The sequence below is a fragment of the Lichenostomus cassidix genome, unplaced genomic scaffold (assembly GCF_008360975.1).
Source record: "Lichenostomus cassidix isolate B80296 unplaced genomic scaffold, HeHo_3.0 HiC_scaffold_660, whole genome shotgun sequence".
NCBI lineage: Eukaryota > Metazoa > Chordata > Aves > Passeriformes > Meliphagidae > Lichenostomus > Lichenostomus cassidix.
Genome location: NW_028147680.1, coordinates 10,318 through 37,527, shown reverse-complemented (window position 1 = coordinate 37,527; position 27,210 = coordinate 10,318). Strand labels below are relative to the sequence as shown.

Here is a 27,210-nt window from a genome sequence, read left to right as displayed (position 1 = left end):
GTACCCACAAGGGAGAGAAGAACTGGTAACAGACTGCATTGCAAGAAATGTATTGAAATAACACAAAAAGTACTGACTATTTTTCTGCTTTCTATCCATCTATAGATCTATAGATCCATTCATCTATGTTGATCTAACTCCATCAGACTTTTCAGAGACGTCATGTAATCCCCAAGTTCTCATTTAAAACTCAACCCTTTCTGATATTATTTTGGATCCTTCCTTGAAAGCCATGTAGAGTTTCTTCATGTGGTACACTGGCTCTTAAACCACAGAAGAAGTCATGTGACTGCCTGTATAATCCAAAATTCTGTGTAGTGGAACAGAGACAGTTTTTGCTATGAAATATATCACAGTGTTTTGGGCTGGGGTACCACAATGATATAAGCAGCATGAGGACCTGTACAAAAATACAAAGAAGGAAAAACATGAGATATTTTGGAAAAGAAAGGAGATGGATGACTGTAATGATTAAGTAAAAAAATAGAACATTCTTTTTATATTTCCTTTTATCCTTTTGGGGGTTCCAAAAGATGGAACAAATGGAGAAGTTGGAAATTCTGTACTCAAGCTAACTGAAATCATTGAACTATTCGATTAACTTTTTTTCCCTTTCCAGTTTTGGAAGTAAATATACCTCTGGATCCTCTCATGGACTTTCACCCATGGATAATTAGGACAAATGTCTGGCTTTTCATCTCCTGTTTCTACAACACTTTTGAACAACATGAGGAAAGAGTGATTTCTTGGAGTGCGTCTTAGCAGTGTGAGAACAGAAAAGCTTGTATTTGGACCAGGGACAACTCTCACCGTTGTACCAAGTAAGTGTGGAGTTTTTTCTTTTAAAAACTTCATTTAAATTTATTATGGGGGGGAACAATTTAATGGTTTGTGTTCACTGTAAGAATTTCTAGCTGCCATGATCCCTTGAGTGCCCTCACTCTCCAGCCAGGATTTCAAGCCAAATCCTCAGCTTGGATCTGCTCAGGAAGCTTTCCCAGAACAACTGGGCTGACTCTGCACAGCACCATTATTCCATGATCCCCAAACACCAGCGGGGCACTGCTTAGCATGTTGTAACTTATTCCCAGTTTGGACAGCACTCTGCCCCAATTTGCTGTGAAGTGTCCCATTCTGCAGTGGACTTCCACTGACTCACTTGGGGCAGGAATGCAGAGCTCAGGGAAGAGCTCACAGTGGTGAGGAGTTTTGAGACAGATCTGTAACTGCCCAGTTTGAGAAGTTTTGCCATCAGCCCTAGACTCCCAGTGTCCCCAGGGCAGTAATTCCAGTGGCCTGGAGACAGAGGAGGAAGGAGCTTAAACTGCCTTGAGCTTAAATTCTCACAAGTGCCTCATATCCAAGAGCTCCTGGAATGAAAGACAATTGGCTCCCAAGTTGTGTGGGCTCTGAAAAGATCAGTGTGGGGAGTAGGGATTATAAGAAACCTTACTTATTTCTATCTTTATTTGGAATTCCATGATGTATGGAAAGGTGGATTTCACCCCAAGCTTTTCTAAGGGAATGTGAAGGTTGGGGTGGCAGAGGAGTTTGCAGTGTTGGTCTCTGTTATCCTAAAGATCCAGGTGCATCCCTTAGGAATTGTTGCTGTGCTTTCAGAGGTCTGCATGTCTTTAAAGTGCTGCAAGTTGGTCCCATGTTATTTGATGGGACATGGATCTGTAAAACCTCCTGCTCTCCTTCCAGAAGGGCATGGAACTCCCTTGGGTGCTGCATAATATCTGTCCATATCTCTAGGAAATGTTGCATGGGAATGAATGTGTATTCAGGAAAACCCCCAGTGCAATTCCAATGCCAAATGGACAAAGGAATGCCAAGATATCACCCAAAGAACGACCTCCTCTTTCCATGCTGTTCAAAGTTTTTGGGTTTTTGGGTTTTTTCCCTAGCTGAAGGTAGGATATTTTCAGAGCTACAAAGAGATTCTGGGATTACGTTGGACAGTAGAAGACATTGAGCCTTAAGAATCAAAGTCCCTTTCGAGTTTGCTGATATACTTAATAGGTTGAAGCCAAAATTTCTAGAATATGAGCAACGTCTCCCTTTTGGTTTTGAATTCCTTTGAGAGCTACTAATATTCATTTTAAGGTGTTTAGAGCACATATACTTAATTATGCAAATCTTTAGAGAATTCACCCAAATCAAAATGACATAAAATAACCATTATTTTCACTGTGAGATACTCCAGGCACATTGTCTTCAAGGCACGGACAGGGTTAAGGAGAGAGAATGCATTTCTTTGGTTCAGGTTGGTTTATTCCAGTTAAAACATTCATTAGAATGCTAAGGCCCATCACTTTTTGGAATATAGGGCACTTCTTGTGACTGTATAAGACTAAAGCAAAGGAGAAATACCACTTTTTGTCCAAATAAATTGCCAGAACATAAAACACAGATCCTTCCCAAAAGCAAGCAGTGGGAGGAATACATGGCTGTATTGTCAGGTAATGCAAACTAGTGGGACTCAGGGACTCTGGTGTCAGAGAAAACAAATCTTCTGCACTATGAACTACAATTGCACTGTGTACATTATTTCTTGCTGAAGATCTTGCCCAGGGAGTTATTGCAGAGAAGCAGCTTGTTTGTATTCTGGCTGTTTGGAAAGCCTGGAGAGGAGACCACCTGAGAAGCCTTTCAAGGTCTTCCCAGAGAACACAGAATGTACAAGACTGACAAGCTCTGGCAAACCATGGTACAACACCTGGGAAGGAAATGTGTATAGGAGGAATAGCAAAACAAACCATGTTTGATTTGCATGTTTTAACTGTGTGTTACTGCTGCTCTTTTCTTTGGGAAAGGAGCTCAACAGATTGTGGAGCCAAATACATATCCTCTATGCATTTCCATTTTCCAAGGTGCTAATTGAATTTTCACTTTTTCTTTTGTCAATGTTTGATTTCTGTTGGATGTCTGGTTGCTGTAAGTGTGTAGTTCTGCCTGTTTGATCAGCAGAGCTGACCCATGAAGTTCTGGCAGAGCACGATTTGGTTTTCATCTCAGTTCCTCAGCAGAGGCATAGAGTGGAAGGGGAAAGGGTGTAAAATCAGAGCCCCTTGATCAGACTTGGATCAGTACCCTGTTAGACCTGAGGGATTCCTTGACCCACCTGAAAAGCAGATACCATGCAAAATAAAAAGCCTAATGCACCTCTCTTTATCAAGAGTCCCATCAGGATGCTGGAGTCAAAGTAGAGACAGAAACCTTTGTGGATGTGTCTGACAGCTTTTCATAAGCTGAGCCCTTTGTTGCAAAGAAGGAGTCAGGAGGATTCCTTTCAATTCCATGTTTTTACCCTAATTCAAATTGCTCATCCTGAGGTAAATCCTGACATTGTTTTGTGAGATCACCCTTGACTCTCCATGTATGACCTGACCTAGTGGCAAAGATATTTTGTTTAAAAAAGAAACCATGGTACCACAATGATTTGTTGGCTGCTACATTCTTTTGAGACCAACTGTGTCCTTGCTGCGATAAGTTTAAGAAATGTAATTTCATTACTTGTACTTCATACTTGTTTGGTATGTCCAAACCATGCTTCTATTACAGATATCCCAAACAGTTCTGTCCCTCAAGTCATTCTGATGAAATCCAAAAAACTGGAAGAAGGTGGCAGCACTGGGAAAGCAGCTTGTTTGGCAAGGAATTTCCTTACAAAGAACATCACCTTGGAGATGCCCTCTAAGGAGGTTGTATATGAGCAGAGCACATCCATTTTGACATCAGAGGGATTGTACAATGCAATTAAAGTGGTCAGAGTGACAAAAGACACAGAGGTGACCTGCACAGCCAAATCCAACAACAGCACCATAACAGCACTGCCAGGTACAGTTTGGTGGCACAGCTGTCACTTCTTGCTGGAGACAGTGTCCTGTGGGGCTTGGTGTTCTCCTGCTTGTGAGCATTGGCCTGCAGAAATGAGAAAGACATTTGGTACTTTGAAATGGTTTCAACTGCTGAATTAGTTGGAGATACATTTGTCCCGGGTTAATGATAAGACTCTCTCTCCTCCGAGAGTGAAGGGCCCCGACACCCCCTCCCCCACCCACAACAGAACCTCTTAGATGGAAGTGAAGAAAAAACTATTTATTTAACAAAACCACGCAGAGTGCCCTACAAGGCACAGGGGAAGGGGAAAAAACAAGGTGAAAGGCAGTTATTCAACCTGATTAAAAAGTCCTTTTCTCAGACGCAGTCCCTCTCCTCCTCGCCCCCCACCCGGGGCCGGGTGGAGCTCCCTGGAGAGCTCTGCTGTCCTCTGGCCCTCCTGGGTCTCCGGGTGGCAAAGCAGATCGAAGAGAAGGGGTCCAAACGAGGAAAAAGAAGAAGAATGGAAAAAAACGGGAACAGAGCTCACTCCGACCCCCGTCCAGCACGCAGTCTCTGCCGGGCGACGAATCCTCCCCCGGAGCGAGGCTTGGGGAAAATGTTTTCAAAACAACCCGCGTTTCTCTCTGCGGCTGGGTGCAGTTAAAGAGACAGGACCACACATTTTTACACAGTTTTTTCTTTCTTGGGCATATAAGCCAACGATAGGGGATAAAGGATTATCATATCATCAATCCAAGACAACATTTTTAAGGGAGGCAGGGAGAAAGACACAATCCATTTGTTCAAATTGTGAATTTCCTTATGACTAAATATTTCCCCCTGTAGCACTACATCTCCTGCAATTCAACCTGAAACAGCCTTTCTAAAATCCAACTAAAAGTTAAAGGTGTGGGCACTTTTGGGGTTTTTTTAAAAATAAGCACTTTTTATATTTACTGGAATTGGTTGAATCATCTTGAAAGGCATTCAAATAGTAAAACCAAAGCAATGCAGGAATTGTTTTATTTTCTCCAACTGCATGGAGAAATTATCTCCTCAAATGAATGTTGGCATTAATGACTGATCATCTGAACCTCAGTCTGTACTTTCCTCAAGTTCCTGTGGGAAGAGTCACATTAACATTTTATTAATCCTGTATAAAATGTGCATAGAGTTTAAAATGCCTTTTTTTTTTACCCTGCAACAGCAGAGGAAGAATCAATTACAGTTACCAGTTACCCATTACCAGTAACTGAAGAGCCAGTGACAGGGCCCAGGAACAGGGTGTGCAACAGCACAGACCTCTCTGCACAAGGTGAGTTACCCAAACAGGCTGTGAAGTTCTATTGCTGTTTGGGGATTAAGGCATGGAAATGTCTTTTCTCCAGGGGAGAGGAATCAGAACACAACAAATTCAGCAGGCACAAGCTGCTGTCCCAGGGTTGCTCCTGCAGTAACACACAAGCTCCAGAAAGCAAAAAGCAATGCAGACAGACCCTGGGCTGCCCTGCTGTTGCCATCTTCTCTATTGTCTGTTCCCTGCTGCTCTTCCTTTCCCTCAAACTATCCCCAGTGGTTTTTTCCACTTTCTTCCAAGATCACATCATCAAAACCTAGACTGTGATCTCTCTCATCTTTTCTGGTCCCTGAGCAGATGCTGAAGGGGAGAGAGTGAACATGCTGTCTATGGCTGTGCTGGGTTTGAGAGTCCTGCTGGCAAAGGTCATCACTGTCAATACACTCATGAGTATCAAGCTGTTTCTTTTCTGAGGTAAGGGAGCTCTCAGCTATCAAACAGTGGTTCTTAGGCTCAAATCCATTAAATGTTGAAATTCCTCTTTGCTCTTGCAGACATGGGGAATGAAGGCAAGAGGAACCCGCAGAAGAGCAGGAAAGAATGTGAACCAGCAGCACAAGGGGATTGAACAAGCAGTGACAGAGCTGCTGACAGTGACCACCCAGGACACAGAGCAGCACCTTCCCCTGAAGACACTGAATGCTGTTCACTCCTGCCTGGCCAGCTGATTTACACTGAAGAGTTTTAAGTGCTTTTGCTATTTCCTTCCCTCTGTGAATGGAGGAATCCTTCTCCTTCTGCTGAATAGATCTCCCCACTCTTCTGCATTTGCATAGAAATGTCCAGCCTGCTTCAAGAGCTTTGAAACTCCAATGCTCACTCTGAATATATCACCTTCCAAAAGCACCTTTCACAGGCATGTTGTGTCACTGCCTGTTCAACTAGAGTACTACTGCTGAGGGAATTCAGACCCAGTAGCTGCCATTTTTAGCTTTGGGATTTTGATAGCTTTAATAACAAAAAGTGTGTATTGTAGACGAGAAGACCTCTGCAGGATCTGAAGGAATTCAAATCAACCAAGTAAAGTTCATTTCTTTATTAATCCTATATTTCTTCTGCCAAATCTATTGCACGTGCATTTTAGGTTCCTGTAGTAGTCATGAAAATAAAGTTTGATTAGGCCAAAATGCTGTGGTGTTCTGTGCTTTTCCTTCTGAATTTGGGATGCAGATTTCTGAAATATACTTGTCCTAATGCCCACTGGGATTGCAAACACGGCTTTGATAACACAGAGTTCCTGTGTCCTGAATTTGTCTTTTCCAGACTTTTATGCAGGGAATTGTCTCTCTGGCACATTCAAGAGTGTCAGTGAGGAGAGACCTGGCTAAGGCAGGAGGGAGGAAAATGCTCAGATCAGCAGGGAAGAAACCCTGCTGCTGGTTTACACTCACTAATATAAGGAAGAAGCCACCAGAAAATAATGTCGGGTGGTTTGATGCAGTGATAGCTCCCACAGCAACTTGGTTCTTACCTCAGAGAGCCCAGCACACACCTTCCCCAGCTGATCTTCCCTCACCAGCAGCAGGCAGGATGCTGTGGTCACCATTTCTGACTCAGTTACACCAGCCAACATCAACCCATCCCTGCTCTGGAAAAAACAATTTAACCACATCCTGAAGGGGAAATGAGGCTTTTCTCACACTGCTGAGTCCCTGCTGCCTTCAAGAGAGCCTCTGCAGAGGACATAGCAAGCTCTGCTGCATTCAGCTTGGTCAGGTCAGACCCTCAGGCCCCGCAGACCCCCAGAGAACACCTTCATCCTGTTGGAAATGATACCATGTTTAGAATTTTTTCTGTAACTTTAGTCAGGGGTTTTGTTCACCTTTGCCCCGAGGGAAGGGAATTGAAATTTCCTTTCAGGGGACTCGAGGCCTGATGAGCTTAACATCTCAACAGACTCAAACAGGGAGTAGCACAGAGGATACACAAAAGATAATGACCATCAATGACCATTAACAAACATCAGCTCCAAACATCACCCCGGGCATAGTCACAGACACCTGCCCTGGGAAAAGAGAGATAAGAGAACCAAGAATGAGAACCTAAATAACATCAGTGGCAAAGGGATCAATAACCAAGAGGAAACCAAATACTAGAAATTGTTGTCATAAATGAGAGTGGAAAGGAGGGTGGGGGAAAATGAACCAACAGGACTGTGTAACTTGGGACCAATGAACATTGAAGCAATTAATTTCTCTGGGGTTTAACTGTAGCAGCACGTGCAAAATCTAGTAAAAACCTTGTGGATTGGAAGGATGTTTTCTGCACAATGCGGGCAATGTGTGGATGAAAGGATTTCTGTTGAATATCCTGGTCAGTACAACATCCTGGCAAGAATAAAGTAATGCCTTGATTCTCTGACACTAAAAATGTTGTTGGAGACTTTTTATTTTTCCCACAGTTTCAGTGGCAACACCACCCACAATGTGAACTTCCAAAACACTTTTTAAGTCATTTTAGGAACATTTTCACCTCCAGCACATGATATTTAATTTTACTCTCCCTTGCTGAGTCTCACACACAGAATGAGGTATCTACCATCTCTCCTGCTGAGCAACTCCACACGGTGAGAGCTCTCTCCTGTGGCAGAGAACATTCAAAGCATCCTGAAAGAATAAACCACTTTCCAAGAGATTACAGGGGAAAACATTGTGAAGAATAACAAACTCTGAATACCAGGAAGAATATTTTGCATCTTTCCCACATTTTTATTTATATCTGGGGAGAGAAGTGCTTATGCTTCCACGCTACACCTTTCTTGCTTCTGCGGAAATGTATGGCAATGACCCAAGCAAGGGTAAATATCTGAAAGGTTTCAGTGCCCAACACACAAAGGATGGGGAAGCTGCACAGCCAGAAAGGCCCAGGCAGCACCAGGCAGGACTCCCAGTCTCATCCCTTCAGGGGATTGGCTTTCCAGAGCCAGTAGGAATGGGACAGAAGGAGAAGTTCAGGACAGTACCAACATCTCTGCATTTCCTGACCCCTTTGCAGCTCAGCCCCTGAACTGCCACATATCACAGCCTCAGCCTTGGACATGCAGAAAACCTCGGGGTTTTTCCCATGTGGTGCCCCATAGTGTTCTAGGGCCAGAATTCCTCACCCTCAGGCCCTTGGCTGCTCCTGGGCACAGCACAACAACCTGACCTGGCGTTTATTTAGAGTTTTCCTGCCAAAGCATCAGATTATTCTTTTCCATTTCAAATTTATAGCTGAGAGAGTAAACAGACTTTGTTTCACTCTCTGGTGACAATAACCTTTTGAAAAAATGATAAATGTATTATTTTCTTGGGTTTAATTTAAACATTATCAAACTAAATGAGAACGGGCAATATTAAATAGCTTTTTGTACTGCTGAATCCTTCTGCTGTCTTCTACAGTATTAAAAATACAATGTAATGATCATATTCCTGCATCTGCTGGGGATAGTCTGACCTGCCTCTTTTGTTTCCCCAAATACTAAAAAGTTCCTGATAAAATTAGATCTACTGATGTAAACTGAACTTCTTTCTCTGTTCTCTCCTGCTGCCTTCTGGTCAAAGTGTTTATTGTTCTCACAACATTTGCAATTTCGTTAAATTCAGCAAATAGCTCAAACAGGAGAAAAAAAACCCCAGAAAACCAACCAACCAAAGAAACCACCCAAACCCCATGAGAAGTGTTGTGTCTGCACATGCCACCAATTAAACTTCTTTGCTCTTCATTTCTATTCACATCTTGCCAGCAGTTGCAGTTGGAAACTCTTGCTAAGTGATGCAGAGGCTTTAGAGAGTCCAGGACCAGTAAGGTGAAAGTGTTCAATAAATGAAGCAAGATTCAGAGAAGCTTCTTTTGAAGCTCCAAAATAAAGCAGGGTTACAGCCGGAAGTGATTTGTAACAGCAGAAATGGAGTGGAATACAAGAAGCACTTGCAGCATTGCTTTCAAAATTCCTTACTAATTCTAAAGGAGTTTGAAACTCTAAGTTATTCATGAAACTTGACCAAGCAAAGTGAACTAGGAAAATTTCCTTAAATATGTATGAAACCACACATATATGCAGTGAATAACTGAAATGGACATATCCGACACAGAAACTCAATAGGAGTGTGCTTAATCACTTGACTGCAAGGGCAACTTCTCTTTCTCTTTCTCTCTCTCTCTCTCTCTGTTATATTTCAGTCAGCAGATATGGTCTGAACTGAAGTATTGGAGAAGCTGATCTTCCCATGCAAAACCATTCAGGACTGGGGAGTGCAGTGCTCCTGGGAATGTCTGTCTTTCCAAAACACAGCTTGGAAAATTGTTGTCAACTCTATGATTTCTGATGCCTGGCTATGCCAAAGCCACTCACGATCACAGCACTTCATGTTTTGTGAGCTGTAGAAGTATTGAAACATAACCTGCAAGGAGACAGAGACAACCCAGCCTTCATTTTGTGGGGATCTCTAACAGGCATTTTGCACATATAGTTTTATTTTGATGACCAATAGAGTCTCAGGCCATGGGGTTCCACCTGCTTGCACACACTGCTAGATCATCCTTGGGACAATACCTTCCTCTCACACGTGGCAGGAGTCACCTCCAGAGGCTGAGAGTTTCTGTCCTCTTCCCAATCCCCTTGTCAATGCCCACAGCCCCTCCAAATCTCAACAGGAGGAGCACAGATGGAACATACACAGGGTTAGGTACCACAGCCACAGGAACAGGCCAAGAAATGCTGTCAGCAGAGGCTGCACACCTAATACAACTAATGCTTAGATCAGATTTGTTTCCAACCTGCCCAGGGCAGATCTGTTGCTATCTCAACTCTTTATGCTCCACACTGAATGCCAAATAAGGCTGTTTTGGTTTAGTAATGGTATTTCCCTGTTTAGTGTTCCCACTGACTCACTCCACACCAAGCCTGAGGGGTCATCCACAGGATCACAGAAAGTGTGATTATGGAAGAGGCCTCACTTATATAGAGAGGGATTAAAAGAAAGATGGGGACCACACATGGTGAGAGACTCAAGAGGGCAGCAAGAGCTTCAAGTTGTGCTCCTCCTGCCCACAGCTCTCCCCTCTCTGTTGTCACAGACAGAGGGAGGGCCTAGGAGGGACTGGGCCTGAGTGCAGTGACAGAGGCGCAGGCAGGGAAGGTGTGGGCAGAGCTGTTGTGCAGGCAGACAGAAGGTGCAGAGAGGTGAGCCAGAGCAGGCCTGGCCATGTGGAGTGCCCTGTGCACTGTGGGCTTCTTGCCCATCGTAGGTAAGTGAAGGGAAGGGCTGATGCCCCCAGGAGCTGAGCGTGGCCCTGTGCTCTGCTCGGCTCTGGGCAGCTGTGCTGAGCGCTTGCAGCCAGACCTGTTCCTGGCTCCAGCTGCCCAGCCATGCCTCTGGAGCCCGGGGAGAACAGCCCTGCTCCTCTTCTAGCTGGCAGCTCGGCACCTCCATCCATCCATCCATCCACGCTGCCTCCTCTGCAGCCTGGGCACTCGCAGGGCACTCCCTGCTGCACTCAGACCTTGGGGCACAGCGCTCTGCCCTGGCACTGCACACTCTGCTGCTGGGCACTGCGGCCCCTCTGGCAAAGACCAGCTGGAGAATGGCAGCACAGGGCCCAAGCCTCAGCTGCCCCTCACAGCTTTTGTCTTTCCTGTGCTCATGTACAGCAGTTTCAAGGACAGGAGAGTGGCTTCCTCACCATCCTGTCTAGGCAAAAACAAAGGGATTTTTCACCCCCCCATGGTGCAAATCCTTCTTGCTTCTTTGGGAAAAATCAGAAACAGCTTCCTGTCTGAGAGGGAAAAGGAGGGAGGGAAATCATAACTGCTACAAACTCTGCCAATCTGTGTCAGCTGGGTTCAAAGAGGGTGATTTTGTCCTCCCACTGGTCCTGTGCTCTTCCAAATCCCCATCAGCATTGCTCTGACCTTTGCTGAATCTTGAAGTGATCATGGCTTCTTCTTGCTATCTGCAGCTATGTCACTCGCCGGTGCAGTCAGCTTGGAGCAGAACCCCAGGGAACTGACCGCACGAGAGGGAGATGCAGTCACCTTCCAGTGCAGCATGAAGGATCGTTTTATGAGTAACTACTACATATCGTGGTACCGTCAGGGCCCAAGTGGCTTTCAGGAATGGATTAAGGATGGTAGCTATAGAGCAGGTTCCCAAAATCGTTTTAAGATAAGAGAGCAGAACTCCAAGAACATATTCACACTGCAGATCCTGCTGGTAAAGCAAGAGGACGCAGCCACGTATTACTGTTACGCAGAATCACCCTGGAACAGCTCTGCAGCAGAGTGGACCAAAAACCAACAGATGGGGAAGACAGATCTCTCATCATTTCTTTCCAGCAGCTGCACTTCTAGGCCCTTGCCAGGCAGTTGCAGGTGCAGGAAACATCCCTCTAGCTTGCTGGCACTAAAAGGCAGTGGAGGGAAATATGGTAGAAGGGCTGCTACCACTTGTGGTGCAGGAGGATCACTTCTGGGAACATCAGAGGTTGTTTGGGCAAGTGCATGTTCAGTGCTCATTGCCTGGGCTCCTGTCCAGCACAGACTCATTTTTCCTTTGTTCCTTGGCTGCAGAGCCATGAGATGATGGAGATGTGTTGCTGTAGCTTCCAGGGTCCTGTGGAGATGGAGCCAGGCTGTTTAGGAAAGGCAGATCAGCAGGGATGGTGTTGCTCTGGCTGGCTGCTACAGAGCACCTGATCAGCAAGCACGAGTTCAAAAGGTGTGGTGAGTTGACTTTGGTTGTCCTCTAGGAGGTCAGCAAGCTGCTGTCTCAGTGCTCCTCCTCTACTGGACAGGGGGAAAATATCCAATGAAGGCTTGTGGGTTGAGATAAGGACAGGGAAATGTCCCAGCAGTGCCACCATGGGCAAACACTTAGACTTGGGGAAATGAATTGAAGTCATTGCCAATAAAATCAATGTAGGTTAGTGAGGAATAAGAACAAATTACAAAGCATGTCCTCCACCTGATCCCTGCACAGGGATGGGGAATGTGGCTTGTATTCCATTAAAAACATGTTTTCACTGCCATTTCTTCCTTCTCATTCTCTTCCCCTGCTTCAATGTGGAGTCCAATCCATGGAAAACATTTCGCCAGGAACTTCTCCAATGCAGGTTCTTCCCTCTGGCTGCAGTTCCTCACAGCCCTTCAGGAACACACTGCAGCATTGTGGCTCCTCTGTGGGACAAAGGTTCTGGCAGAAAATCTCTTCTGGCCTGGGCTACTCACTCCATGGGACCTCATCTCCTGTCAAGAGCCTGCTCCAAATGTGCTCTCCATGGAATCGCAGATTTTTTCAGGCCTTATCAACTCACTGCTGTGTGGGGTCCTGCACTGTCTGCAGGGTCAATATTTGCTCCACCACCAATTCCCACCAGCTGAGAGGGACAAACCATGGTTTTCACCTTGAGGAGCTGTGGAATGTCTGCTCTGGGCTCTGCAGCACCTCCAGCCCCTCTTTCCTAAATCCTCCTCCTTGCTAATTGCAATTCTGATACTTAGAAGGATGAGTCCTGCCTGAGACTATTAGTTTTTACCTCAGGGCTCATTGGTCTGAAGATCCAGACTATACCAGCACTTCCCAGCTCAGAATACCCTGAGGCAAAGACAAAACATGGAGGGGCAAAGACAAAACATGGAAGGGCAACTCTGTTCAGCTCTTCTGTGGGTCCCATGGAGCCTTGGATGTGGCCAAGCATGAGGTCAGCCCAGGAGGGGAGAGGGACAGGCAGGGGAAAGGCCAGAAACTGGAAAAGGGACAGGAGAAATGTGGGGAGTTCAGTTAATTCTCTTCATAGGTGATAGAACAGGACTATGTTTTGAATCTGTGCTGGAAAGAGTGTTGGTAATTGTCTTGGTTTTGAAAGACAGGTGTCTGCCAAGAGAGGTTGAACCTTCCCCTAGAGCAGAGGATGTGATTTTCTTCCCCTTCTCCCTCTGAATTATTTAATTTTGTAAATCAAGGGCTTTCAGGCAAAGGTATGGGAAAAAGGAGTATCAGTTCTTTACTAGTATCTATAAACAAACAATAACAATAATAGCAAACCACAACTAGAACCAGAAAACCAAACAGCAGATAACTGAGTTGCTGAGATAAGTGAGCTGCTGAACTTTCTCCCGTGTGGTGTAATCACGGTTGCAAGCAGCAGGGGCACTGTTGAGCTCCCGGCCGGCCAGGGCAGGTGTGATGACTCCCGAGCAGCTGCAGGTGGCGCTGTGGCGCAGGGTCAGGTCACCGTTTGGCAACTGCAATGGCGGACGGTCTGAGGAACACGCAGCGCAGCAGGAACAGCTCAGGGCAGCGAGGGAACAGGGCAGCAGGAGCGGGCGCCCTCTCTCTCTCCGGCCAGCGAGAATTTCTACAGTCACAGCAGACGCTGTGGTCTCATGCGGCAGAGGGCGGGGGCAGGCAGCAGAGGCAGCCGGACTCTCCCGGCAGCAGCCACGAGGGAACGCAGCCCGGGGTGGAAGTGCCCCTCCCCGTGAGGAGAAAAGTTGAATCAAAGCTCACCCAGCCTGGAGGGAAGAGAAGCAGGGCACAGTTGGATCTCCTCTGGTAGCAGCTGGAAAGCCAGGAGGCAGCAGCCTCTCCCCTCAGCGTCCGAACCACGAGAGAGAGAGTGTTCCCCAGCAGCTCTCCCTTACCTTGCCCTGCCCAAAAACCTAGCCTTTGTCTTTTACAAAAGGGCTTGATTGCTCCGAAAATCAGACGATTTGTTGCCTAGTGACAGGAATGGGAAGAAATTCTCAACCCCCAACAGTAATTCAGGGATGTTTGAGAGAGTTTACAGAGCTAACATGGAGTCAAGGCCTATTCTGCTCCTCATTCCACCCACCAGTGAGTAGATGAGAGTGCAAAAAATTTAGGAGGGAACACAGCTGGTTCAGCTGACCCCAGCTGGCCAAAGGGGTATTCCAGGCCACAGGACATCATGCTCATTATATAAAGATGGGGAAGAGGAAGGAAAGAGGACATATTGAGTGATGACATTTGTATTTCCATGTAAGCACTCTGTGTGATGGAGCTCTGCTTGTCTGGAGTAGGCTGGACACTTTCCTAACAATTGGAAGTAGTGAATGAATTCCTTGCTTTGCTTTGCTTGCACATGCAATGTTTGCTTTATTTCTTAAATTGTCAACTTATTTATTAAACCTATGAATTTTCTCACTTTTACCCTTCCAGTTCTCTCCCCCATCAAAGAAAGGGCAAAGGAGCAAGCAGCTGTGTGGTGCTGAGTTACCATCTGTGGTTAAACCGTGACAAATTAACCCAATGAGCACTGAAGGAGATGAAGTTTTAATGTGGAAAGGTGGAACTCAGCTGCATTTGGACACTTCATGATGTTTAGAGAGTCTCACAATAACATTGCAGGAACACATAACAATAGTCAATTAATTAGATCTGAGGAACAAATGGCACTGCACAGCAACAGCATTGCCAAAGTGGACTTTCCCAGAACATGATGAAAAACTCCTTCTCTGCACTTGTAACTTTGGCTCCATGTGTATAAACACAGGGGCTCTTCTTCTGAGCACTGACCGTTCATTTCTTTATTTAGAAGTGTAGGCTTTCATGGAAGACATGAGGAGACCAATGCAAATGCATCCATGGGTTTCTCCCAATTCCCATGCTTTGGCTCTATGGAAGGATTGCTGCAGTGCATTAACCTCATTAATTCAACATAGCACTGCCTGTCAGGCCAATGTTATCTGTCTTGCAAAGGCTACAAACACAATGACAATGCCACTCGATTTCTTTTGTCACCTCGTCTTTTCTTTTAGGTGTCAGCAGCCCAAGGACTTCCCTAAGCAGATATTCCAGGTCACTTTTGAAATCACTGCTTTTAGCTGTCCTCTCCATAGTGGATGGACAGTGACTTACTGCTTCACCTTCAATATCTAGTTTTCTATGATCACCTGTAGTGTCTCCAGTGAATCCATCACCAGGGACTTCTCTGTTTTGTTAGAAAGGTTGAGCAGGATGTTTTTGTCCAGAGAAGAAGATAATTACCACCACAGTGTGTAAGAAAAAGTTGCCTTCCTGACAGATATATCCTAGAACCAGCTCTCCATCAATAAAAGCCTTGGACACAGCCTCTGGTAAATGTGTGATGAAATCAGGTGGATTTGCTGGGAGAGAAGCTCAGAGTGAGCTACTCCTCTGCCTGCTCTCCCCCCTAAAAAGAAGAAATTTTTGTTAAAATAAAAATGGACATTTTGCAGGGAGCAAGAAGCATTATGCTGGAAGAGCCAGGGTAGTTTCTTCTGGAAAGAAGCAGCGTCAACCTCTCAGCAAGGGCGGAAGGAAGAATTCCAACAACCATGCATGCACAAACAACCTCCAAAATGTGCCTTCATAGGCCTAGGACCCATTTGTAGAGGAAACAGGGACTCCCTGTGTTGTGGTTTTGTCTTGTTGGAGGTTAGGATTTTTCCCCTTTTTTTCTTTCTCCCAGGGAATTTTTTCTCATTTGTTGCCTAGGAGATAAGAACGATGATACCTACGAGACAAAAGACTGGGGTGGGAGGGGGAAAGGGGTGCAATTTGTTACAGTCTCTTAGCTGGGGAGCTTTCTCTGAGGAAGTGAAGAGATATGATGTGACTTGGCTGGGGGTCAAGGGCTGTGCTCAGGGCTCTCTGGTTCTCTCTCAGGGATTGGAGGAGAGATGGTTGTGGTCTTGGTGCCAGGCTGATGCTGGGGAGAGAATTCGCTACCACCACGGAGTTCTGTCCTTCACTGCTTCTCCTTACCATGGGTGAGCCTCTGCTTGCAAGAGCAATAATTGAACTGGGACCTCTTCTACACATGACCTCACTGGGCGGGACCCTCACCATCTGCTCGGGTGCTTCAGGGAAACCTGGGACTCTGACCCTCTCCCCAGCTCTGGAGGGAGAGTCTCCCAGCTGCTTGCGGGAGCTGCTTTTGGAAGCTCAGCTGTTGCTGCCTATTGCTGCTGTTTTCTGCTGTTTCTTCGGCCTTTTTGCTACACTTTAACTCGACACCCCATGCCTGCCCAGACACCCATCGGCTCCTGCCAGAGCTCTGGAGATTTTGCTACCATTTGCCACCCCAGGTGTGCTCACCTCTGCTGTTCCAGCTTGGTGCACTGAGGTTCCTGCTACAGTCCATTTTGTCACCCGTATTGGCACTGAGACCAGCTGCTTCCCCCGTGAGTTTTGCAAAAGGAGCCACCTCCCCTCTTTGCTATCGCCTGAGCCGCCATTACCCAGTGGGGGAGACGTGGCTGATCTCACGCCACAGCGCCCCCTGCAGCCGCGGGGGAATCATTGCACCTGTGCTGCCCTGCCGGGAGCTAACAGCACCCCTGCCGGCTGTGACTGTAACTGCACCAAAGGGGAAGGTGCCTGACAGCCCAGAGAAGGCTTGTACTGGGTTTCTGGAGACTTTTTCTGTTTGTTATTGCTGTTGTTCTTGTTCTTTTTTGGTCTTGTTATACATATATAGATACACTAGTAAATAACTGTTATTCCTTTTCCTTTATCTTTGCTGGAAAGCCCTGTAATTTCAAAGTCATGACACTTTGGAGGGTAGGAGGGTCATATTTGTCATCCCAGGAAGTTCCCACCTTCCTCGGCAGACACCTGTCTTTCGAACCAACACACCTCTGAAGCAGAACTCCAGAAGAGGTGTTCAGTATCACCTGGTGGAACACAGCCTAAACATTCTATCCAACATCTCACTGACAGTATTGGAGCACCACCTGTATGATTTGGGAGGGCCTGCAACAGGACATTGATAGCAAAGAGAAAGGTAGAACTCAACTTTTAAAGCATAGAAATATGAGCGTGTGTGGCTTGTTGGAGACTGAGCACAGGTGTGTCTCTGTGGTCACTGAAATGGAAAGGGGCTTTTTAACGACCTGGGGGATCTCAGTAAGGAGCAGGGGGAGGTCTCACAGCTCTGGGAAAATTTGCCAGCCAGGGCAGGGCATGTGAGAAGCATCTGTGTGTGCCCAGGCCTGTTGCAGGAGTTGGACAGACTGGGAGCATCACATCAGTACATTCCACAGCTTTCCTGCAGGACTCAAGCAATAATGAAGAGAAAACAATTTGACACACTCAAGGCAACAGCAGATGAAGATGCCCATTTTTGCAATGAGAAATAGCAGTACTGCTGTTAAAACCAATGATTAAAAATGAGAAACATACCTCTGTCCTTGGGAACAACAACACTACAAACAAAAGGAAATTATGTTCTTTGCTTTTTTTGTATTAGAACTGCATCTGAGGATTAGGCAAATGCTCCACAATTCCAGGTTACCATTAATCATAACCATTAATTTAATCAAAATGATTAAAGTAAGATAAAAATCAAATTAAATGTCAACTTTCGTCAACTATAACCCAGTTTTCCCCATCTTGAAATTCAGTGAAAGACACATACAAATAAATCAAAACTCCAAACAATTGCCAACTCAGTGGTCAAATGATCAGTTCATAAAAATAAAGAAACATAAGGGGGGAAATGCTGATTTAATTGGGACAAAACTCATACGACCCTTATAAAAACGGAACTCAGAAAAGAAATATTAAAATTAAATAGCTGAGTAAATAAGCATCTTTAGGACATTAAAGAAAACAGAGTCAATTAAAGCACCATCAGCTGAACCAAAATATCTTCTGAACAATTTCTAAACATGGGTACACTTTTTCTTTGGCATGCAAATAGGCTTGGAGGACAGATGTGCTTTAAGGTGAAGAAAGGCTTAGAAAATACAGAATGAAACTAATTGAAAATTATTAAGCCTGGGTAACTTCTACCCAGATACCAGTCGGGGCAACTTTTAAGTGAGATTAATACTAACTGCTCAATCTGCCAAAAAAACCCAAGGATGATAATGTTATTTCCAGCGTAGAGAATACTCTGGAACAGTATTAAATGTTCAGAAGTAGAACAATGCTGAGGAAGAGGAACACAAAAGGCAGCACTTCAAAGACATGAAAGTGGAGACATCACCTGGCACTGAAAAACATACCCCAAATGTTTTTGTAGAACTGTCTAGCACAGTGCGGGCTATGTACCACAGTGATTGAAAACAACTGAATCACCATACAAAAACTACCTCCCTCACTTCTCTTGAGGTGGGAAACATGGTGCTCTACCTCATCTGTTTTTCCTCAGACAAGTGTGTGCACATATACAAATTTGATTCCCAGAATGACTCAAACAGCAGAAAAACCCTCCTATTTTTCCAAGACTAATTTCTTCAATATTCAACCTCATGTCTTGCCTCTTGCAAACAGGTCATTTTACACATTTGATTGCCAGCTCCAGCTGAACAATTTGGTAGGAACCTTCTGTACTTAGATGTTTGCATTTTAGCTCAGCATTATGTTCTTCTCTTTGTCTCAGAGCACAGACGAAGATCTTGGTAAGAACAAGGATCCTTTTTAACTTCAGATCCAACAATGGCCAGAAGCAGATGCATGAAGAACAAGACCTGGGGATCAGAAAGGGCACTTCCCACAAGGAATCTCTCAGATATAGACATCAGAACAGGGACTGAATCACTTATGGTTGCTTTGTGCTTACCGTTTATGAGTTTGTTCAGGAGCTCTTTGTTCATCATTTTGGTCTTCTGACACAATGCCTGACTTACTGTTTTTTCAAGAGGAATCATTCTTGATGTTGAAGGAGCTAATCTTTGAAAATGAGCAGCTCTCCTAGACCCCTCCTGTCACTGTTGAACCGCTAGCAGAGTGAAGGAAACCGAGCCGAGTTGAATATGAGGAATTTCTTATTTAATAATTAATTTCTAAAACTTATATAGACTTTCAAAGATCATCTGGACTGGGCCAGTTCAAAACCTCTCCCTAGGCTGATTGGCCAGGCTTGAACCACCTATGTTTCCAGAGACCGTTTCAATAACATCCAAACTTTATCTTTGTTTATAAAACACAGGAAGAAGAAGAGAAAAATTCCCATGGGAAAGAATCTGTGCTTGCCACACCCTCCTCTGTCCAGGACCATAACCCATGGGATTCCTCCAAGCAGATCCCTGAACAGCCCAAATTCTGCTCTCCTGAAGCCCAGGGCTCCAGTTCTGTTTTTCGCATTGCTGTCTTCTCCCTGTATCCTGAGCTCAAAATGTGCATGGTCACTGCAGCCAAGGCTGCCCCGACCACCTCACATCCACCACCAGTTCTTCCTCACTGGCAAGTAGAGGTCCAGTTCAGAAGCCACTTGTGTCAGCAAGTTCGTGTCAGTACACTCCAGAAGAGTCCTTGATTGGGTGTGCTCAGCTGTGCTGTCCTGCCAACAGACACTTGACGAGCTTCAAGCACCCCATGAGGACTGGAGCCAACGGATGTCCCATTTGGCCCAAGACGTCCTTGCCTATTTCTTCCCCATCAGGTGATGTGTAGTAGCCACCCACCACAGAGTCTCCACTGCTGCTGTGGCATCTAATCCTGACCCATCTGCTGTCAGCTGGCTCATTGCACATCCCAAAGCACAAATTCCAGCTCTTCCCTCAGAGAAAGGGCAACACCCACTCCTTGCCTTCCCAGTCTGTCTGCCATGAAGCCTGGCTTCAGTCACTACAACACTCCTGGAAGCTCTCCTACCTTGCCTCCATGATCCCACAGCTCTGCATCCAGCCTGCAGAGACAGAATTCAAAGGCTGAGAGAGCTGGGGGTGTTCAGCCTGGAGAGGAGACTCCTGGGAGACCTTAGAGCCCCTTCCAGCACCTGAGGGGCTCCAAGAGAGCTGGAGAGGGACTTTGGCAAAGGGCCTGGAGGGACAGGACATAGGGGAATGGCTTCCCACTGCCAGAGAGCAGGGTTAGATGGGATATTGGGAAGGATTTCTTCGCTGTGGGGTTGGTGATGCCCTGGCACAGATTGCCCAGAGCAGCTATGGCTGTCCCATCCCTGGAAGTGTCGAAGTCCAGGCTGGACTGTGCTTGGAGCAACCTGGGATGGTGGAAGGGGTCTCTGCCCATGCCAGAGGGATTGGAAATAGATGCTCTTTATGGACCCTTCCACCCAACCCAATCCAGGATCCTCTCTTGCAGAGGAGCCTAGGCCATGTGCCTTAACCTGCCCTCCACCACGCATTTCCCTTCCTGAGTCACATGAGCTGTCCCACCACTTCTCTCTGCTGTCCATCAGGTCCCAGCCCTGCACCAACTGGTGCAGCCCCAATGTCTTGTATTTGTTCCCCATTCTCCATGTGTTTCTACACAGGCACTGTCGAGGCACCCAGCCTTGGTCACTTCCCAAAGCCCAGAGGATTTTCTTTTCCCTCACACATACTCCTTGTGTATGTCCACACTCTCCAAGTGTACCTCTTTCAGCCCTTTGGGTTTTTCAATATTATGAAACCTGTCCTGTTCATATCATTCCTCACATTTTGTACCAACATTTGCCACTGCTTTCTCATTGGATTACAGTTCCCACTTCTGCTTGTAACCCATTCCTCCAACCACTCCCGGAGCCATCCTGCTGCTTCCCAGGTCTCCCATGGCCCTATCATTAGAACCACAAGGAAGAGAAGTAGGGGTAATGGACTGCAGGGGCAATAAATTTTGCACATCTTTTGAAAGCATCCCTAGTTCAAGTCCGTGTCAAGACGATGGCTGACCCAGCCACACAGAGCCTTCCTTTGCTATCACTCACCACTTTTTCTGGTGCTCTTCTGTGGCTCAGGGCTGATGGGCTTGGACACCTCATCTGACAGAGCTCCCAGATCCTCATTTGCGAGGACAGCTCTTAGTCTACCCTGTAGCTACAAATCTCCATGTGAAGCAAGAGCCTTCACCTTGGTGCCAGAAGCTCGCAGGCTTTGTCATCAGGGGAACCTCCATTACCCATCCTGATGGGCACAGCCTCAACAAGCCCCACCTTTGCTAGAAAAGGCAGGAATGGGCTCCTGAAGCTGCAGAGTCTCAGAGGTAAAGCTCACCTCTGGACATCAAGGTCCAGATAGGGTTCATGATGCAGAACTTGACTATCATGAAGGATTTGGTCAATGTGCAACACCTCCTTTACTCTTTGATCATCACTCCCAAGGTTTCAGTGCCTCTACATAACAAACAATCATTTGCCCTACTTTCTCCTCTTACCTAAAACAGCAGAAAGACTTTCTAAGGTACTAAATGACCCTCAGACCCCCATTCAAAGAGCCCAGATGGTACTTCATCCTTCAGTGCTTCTGAGCACTGAAAAAAAAGGGGAAAAGTGGACAGCTTCCTGCAAGTCAGAAGAATTTACAGAATTGCTTTGAAGCAACATGAAAAGTACTGATTATTTACCTGCTTTCTATCCACCTTAACGCCATCAGAGTTTTCAGAGGTGTCATGTAATCCCCAAGTTCTCACTTACAATTCAACCTTTATGATATTATTTAAAATCCTTCCTTGAAAGCCATATAGAGTTTCTTCATGTGGTATGTTGGGTGTTAAACCACAGAAGAAGTGGAATAAGTCATGTGACTGCCTGCATAATCCAAAATTCTGTGTAGAGGAACAGAGACAGTTTTTGCTATGAAATACCTCACAGTGTTTCGGTTTGGGACAGCACAATGACATAAACAGCATGGGGACCTGTACAAAAACACAAAGAGGGGAAAAAAGGTGTGATATTTTGGCAAAGAAAGGAGATGGGTGACTGTAATGATCAAATAGAACATTCTTTCTGTATTTCCTTTTACCCCGGAAACATTAAACAATTCATGGGGATTCTAACAGATGGAAGAAAGGGAGAATTTGAAACTTCTGTACTCAATCAAGCTAACTGAAATCATTTAACAATTCATTTTTTAATTTCCTTTTCCAGTTTTGAAAGAAAATTTATCTCTGCATCTTCTCACAGACTTTCACCTATGGGTATTTAGGACAAATGTCTGGCTTTCCATCCCCTGTTTTTACAGCATTTTTGAACACCAGGAGGAAAGAGTGATTTCTTGGAATGAGTCTTAGCAGTGTGAGGACAGCAACTGGACCTGGGGCAACTCTCACAGTTTTGCCAAGTAAGTGCAATTTCCTTATTTCTAAAACTTCATTTAAAATTAAGCTGGGGGTGAACAAAGCAATTTAATGGTTTGTGTTCACTGTAAGAATTTCTAGCTGCAATGATCCCTTGAGTGCCCTCGCTCTCCAGGCAGGCTTTCAAGCCAAATCCTCAGCTTGCATCTGCTCAGGAAGCTTTCCCAGAACAACTGGGCTGACTCTGCACAGCACCATTATTCCATGATCCCCAAACACCAGCAGGGCACTGCTTAGCATGTTGTAACTTATTCCCAGTTTGGACAGCACTCTGCCCCAATTTGCTGTGAAGTGTCCCATTCTGCAGTGGACTTCCACTGACTCACTTGGGGCAGGAATGCAGAGCTCAGGGAAGAGCTCACAGTGGTGAGGAGTTTTGAGACAGAGCTGTAACTGCCCAGTTTGAGAAGTTTTGCCATCAGCACTAGACTCCCAGTGTCCCCAGGGCAGTAATTCCAGTGGCCTGGAGACAGAGGAGGAAGGAGCTTAAATTGCCTTGGGCTTCAATTCTCACAAATGTCTCACATCCAAGAGCTCCTGGAGTGAAAGACAATTGGCTCCCAAGTTATGTGGGCTCTGAAAAGATCAGTGTGGGGAATAGGAATTACAAGAAGCCTTAGTTATTCCCATCTTTATTTGGAATTCCATGATGTGCAATAAAGGTGGATGTCACCCCAAGCTTTTCTAAGGGAATGTGAAGGTTGGGGTGGCAGAGGAGTTTGCAGTGTTGGTCTGTGTTATCCTACAGATCCAGGTGTATCCCTTAGGAAATGTTGCTGTGCTTTCAGAGGTCTGCATGTCTAATTAAAGCGCTGCAAGAATGTCCCATGTTATTTGATGGGACATGGATCTGTAAAACCTCCTGCTCTCCTTCCAGAAGGGCATGGAACTCCCTTGGGTGCTGCCTAGTATCTGTCCATATCTCTAGAAAATGTTGCATTGGGAATGAATGTGTATTTGGGAAAAATATCTGTGTACTTCCAATTCCACAGGCACAAGGGAATGCAAAGACATAATTCTGAAGAAAGACCTCTTCTTTCCATGCTGTTCAATGATTCTCTTTCTCTAGCTAAAGACAGGATCATTTCAGAGCTGCACAGAGACTCTAGGATTTTTGGACAGTAAAAGATTTTGAGCCTTAAGAATCACAGTCTCTTTTGAGTCTGCTGAAATTTCTAGAATATGAGCAATGTCACCCTTTCAGTTTTAATTCCTTTGGGAGCTACTAATACGTATTTGAGATGTTTAGAGCACATATATGTTATTATGCAAATCTTTTGAGAATTCCCCCAAATCAAAATGGCATAAAATAACAACCACTAGTGTCACTGTGAGATATTCCAGGCATATTCCCTTGAGGATTCAGTTAAGGACAGAGAAATGTTTTGTTTTGGTTTGGGTAGATTAATTACAATAAAACATCCATTAGGATTACTAAGTTCCATTGCTTTTGCCTCTTCCTGTGACTTTATAAGACTAAAGCAAAGGAGAAGTACCACTTTTTGTCCAAATAAATTGCCAGAACATAAAACACAAATCCTTTCCAGAAGCAAGCAGTGGTAGCAATTCATGGGTATGTTGTCTGTGATGCAAACTAGTGAAATTTAGGTGAGTCTTCTGGGGTCAGATAAAACAGATCTTCTGCACTATGAACTACAGTTGCACTGTGTACATTATTTCTTGCTTAAGATCTTACCCAGGGAGTTGTTGCAGAGAAGCAGCTTGTTTGTATTCTGGCTGTTTGGAAAGCCTGGAGAGGACACCACCTGAGAAGCCTTTCAAGGTCTTCTCAGAGAACACAGAATGCACAGGACTGACAAGCTCTGGCAACACCTGGGAAGGAAATGTTTGATTTCTGTTGTGTGTCTAGTTGCTCTAGGTGTGGACAAGTGTGTAGCTCTGCCTGTTTGATCAGCAGAGCTGACCCATGAAGTTCTGGCAGAGCACAATTTGGCTTTCACCTTAGCTCCTCAGCAGAGCCATAGGGCTGATGGGGAAAGGGTGTAAAATCAGAGCGCCTTGATCAAACTTGGATCAGTACCATGATGAACAAAATGTTATTTCTGAGGGATCTCTTGACCCACCTGCAAGGCAGACACCATGCAAAATGAAAAGCCTAATGCACCTCTCTCTACCCAAGAGACCCATCAGGATGCTGCTGTAAAAGTAGACCCATAAACCTTTGTGGATGTGTCTGACAGCTTTCCATAAGCTGAGCCCTTTCTTGCAAGGAAGGGGTCTGGAGGATTCCTTTCAGTTCCATGTTTTTACTCTAATTCAAATTGTCCGTCTGAGGTAAATCCTGACATTGATTGTGAGATCACCCTTGACTCTCCATGTATGACCTGAGCTAGCGGCAAAGATGGTTTGTTTAAAAAAGAAACCATGGTACCACAATGATTTCTTGGCTGCTACATTCCTTTGAGACCAACTGTGTCCTGGTCAGACAGCTCCTGCAAGTTTAAGCAATCCCATTTTATTACTAGTACATCTTATGGTAAGGAATAATGACGTAAAAGAAAGTAAATGAGAATGCTACTAATTAGTCACAGCTGGAGTATATGCAAATTTTTGGTCACTCAGCACTCAGCAGTAAAATCAGTCATGTCCAAACCATGCTTTTTTTTACACACATTCTAAAAATTTCTGTCCCAGAGGTCACTGTGGAGAAATCAACTAAACCGGCAGATGGTATTGGGACAACAACACCCTTGCCAAGGACTTTCAGTACAAAGAACATCAGCTTTGAGTTGGAGTTTGTACATGAACAGAACACATCCGTTTTGCCGACAGTGGTGACCTGCACGGATGAGTTCCACAGCAGCGCTGTTACAATAGTGCCAGGTACAGTTTGGTGACACATGTGCAACAACATATTTCTAGGGACAGTGTCCTGTGGGGCTTGGTGTTCTCCTGCTTGCCAGCATTACCCTGGGCAGCCAGCAGAAATGAGAAAGACCTTTGGTACTTTAGCAGGGACAGTTGAAAGATGTTTCAAAGCATCTAAACAAAATGATCTCAACTGTTTAAAAAATTTGAGAGGAAGAGGGAAGACACAATCTATTTGTTCAAAATGTGAATTTCCTAATGACTAAATATTTCACCCTCTAGCAGCAAATCTCCTGCACCACCACCTGAAACAGTCTTTCTTAAACCAACAAAAAGGTAAAGGTGGGGTGTTCAGGGTTTGTTTTCCTAAATCACTTTCTGTATTTTGTGGGATTGTTTTTGTTGTCCTGAAGGTCATTCAAATAGTTAAACCAAAACAATGCAGGAATTCTTTTTTTGCTTCCTGCAACTGCATAGAGAAAGTATCTCCTCAAAAGAATGTTGGAATTAATGACTGATGACATGAGCCCCAGTCTGTACTTTCCTCAAGTTCCTGGATCATGATGTCTCCCATCTTTTGTGGTCACTGAGCAGATCCTGAAGGGGAGAAAGTGAACATGCTGTCTATGGCTGTGCTGGGTTTGAGAGTCCTGCTGGCAAAGAGCATCGCCTTCAATACACTCATGAGTATCAAGTTATTTCTCCCCTGAGGTAAGAGAGCACACAGCTTGGTTTGTAGAAAGACTGGAAGCTCATGCCAGGAGTGACTGCCTGTCCCTGTGTACATCCCTAGCCCCACAAGGAACGATGCCCATTCATCTGCTCCTGATTCCATTAAACAGCTATTGCAGCTTTCTGGGGGGAAAGGCAACAACAATGACCAAAATCAAACACAAGAAAACAAATTCCCCCCCAAAAAAGCAATAAAACAAGGCCACCCCTCCTCCTAAAGGACAAAGGAAACACCATTTTTCTGTATCCAATGCTCAGTTCTTGGTGGCTGGTTTCCAGATTTTGTTTGCCAGAACAACTCAGGTATTACCTGAACAGCCTAAGAAATATCTCATTGAGTATTTCAAGTGACAGAGCACAAAGCCTGGAGAAAAATCCAGACAAATGAGGATTCAAAGGCAAGGATCCCAAAATACAAACACATGGGAGTAAAGAGTGGAAGGGGAGGATTTTTAAATTAGAGTATCCAAAGAGGCACTAAAGATAGTCCAGCCTAACTTCTGTGTGTGTATCTGTCTTGAACTGACAGCTATCAAATAGCATTTCTTAGGTCCAATTTCATTAAACATTGTTTAAACCCCACTTTGCTCTTCCAGGCATGGGGAATGAAGACAAGAGCAACCCAAAGAAGAGCAGAAAAGAATGTGAGCACAAGGAGATTGAACAAGCAGTGGCAGAACTGCTGGCAGTGACCACCCAGGACACAGAGCAGCACCTTCCCCTGAAGACATGGAATGCTGTTCACTGATGCCTGGCCAGCTGATTTACACTGAAGAGTTTTAAGTGCTTTTGCTATTTCCTTCCCTTTGTGAATGGAGCAGAGTGGGTTTATCCTCATCCTCCTGCTGAATAGATCTCCCCACTCTTCTGTACTTGCATAGAAATGTCCAGCCTGCTTCAAGAGCTTTAAAAACTCCAATGCTCACTATGAATATATTCCCTTTTAAAAGCACCTTTCACAGGCATGTTGTGTCACTGCCTGTACAACTGGAGTATTACTGCTGAGGGAATTCAGACCCAGTAGCTGCCATTTGTAGCTTTGGACTTTGCATAGTTTTAATGACAACAAGTGTGTATTGTACATAAGAACACCTGTGTAGGATCTGAAGTGATTCAATTCAATCAGAAAATGTTTTTTATTAATCCTACATTTCTTCTACCAAATGTATTGCACGTGCATTTTAAGTTCCTGTGGTAGTGATGAAAATAAAGTCTTACTAGGCCAAAATGCTGTGGTTTTTCTGTGCTTTTTCTTCTGAAATTGGGATGGAGGTTTGTCTTAGCTTACATGGAAGGTGTAACTAAAAGTATGTATTCTATTGCCATCTTCATAAACTGTTAAAAACAGGTGGGGCTGTGGTCTCTTTATCTTCAGCATGACTCAGCCCTGATACACTCCCCGGGAGCCATCTCCTCTGGTGGGCCATCAAGGACTCCAGGAGTGACTCATAAGATTTCATCAACCCATTGTGAGAT

At 45.1% G+C, this 27,210-nt stretch overlaps 1 long non-coding RNA gene across 2 annotated transcripts; it reads left to right on the top strand.

Annotated features, from left to right (window-relative positions):
- Window positions 1-10,171: 10,171 nt before the first annotated feature.
- Window positions 10,172-26,881, top strand: LOC146420935 (uncharacterized). 2 transcript variants are annotated; one of them, XR_014848876.1, is made up of 4 exons: window positions 10,172-10,414; window positions 24,829-25,017; window positions 25,597-25,713; window positions 26,331-26,881. It is a non-coding gene; the product is annotated as an uncharacterized LOC146420935 (long non-coding RNA). The 2 variants fall into 2 exon arrangements; XR_014848877.1 differs by lacking the exon at window positions 10,172-10,414 and adding an exon at window positions 22,087-22,157.
- The last annotated feature ends 329 nt before the right edge of the window (window positions 26,882-27,210 follow it).